Source organism: Protobothrops mucrosquamatus, unplaced genomic scaffold (assembly GCF_001527695.2).
Source record: "Protobothrops mucrosquamatus isolate PMUCROS unplaced genomic scaffold, P.Mucros_1.0 scaffold112, whole genome shotgun sequence".
In the NCBI taxonomy this organism is placed as follows: Eukaryota; Metazoa; Chordata; class Lepidosauria; order Squamata; family Viperidae; genus Protobothrops; species Protobothrops mucrosquamatus.
The window spans coordinates 342,138-342,653 of NW_015386484.1; positions in this window are offsets into that span (position 1 = coordinate 342,138).

Genomic DNA, 516 nt, shown 5'->3' on the forward strand with positions numbered 1-516 from the left:
AGTTCTGGGGGGGGGGGGGGAGACACAAACAATTGCAGAAAAGTGCTGCATCATTGAGCAGCCTCATTTTGCAAAGAAAAAAACCACTATAATAAGAATACAAGTAGCCACCTGCAAGCATGCTGAAAAAAAGATGGTGGTGTAGGAGAAATACAAAGCACACAGGCTTCATGTTTTGAACTGAATATCGTCCTTGGAGAACTTCAGCTCTTACACAATGGAACAGAAAACTGTCTCTTTCTTAACAATGTTTGCTTTGCCTTAGCAGGAGCTGGTGGAGCAAGAGGACTTGTGCCTGGAAGAGGGGTTGGAGGCCTAGTTCCTGGTGCTGGTGGTGTTGGAGGCCTGGTTCCTGGTGCTGGTGGTGTTGGAGGCCTGGTTCCTGGTGCTGGTGGTGTTGGAGGCCTGGTTCCTGGTGCTGGTGGTTTTGGCGGCCTGGTTCCTGGTGCTGGTGGTTTTGGCGGCCTGGTTCCTGGTGCTGGTGGTGTTGGAGGCCTGGTTCCTGGTGCTGGTGGT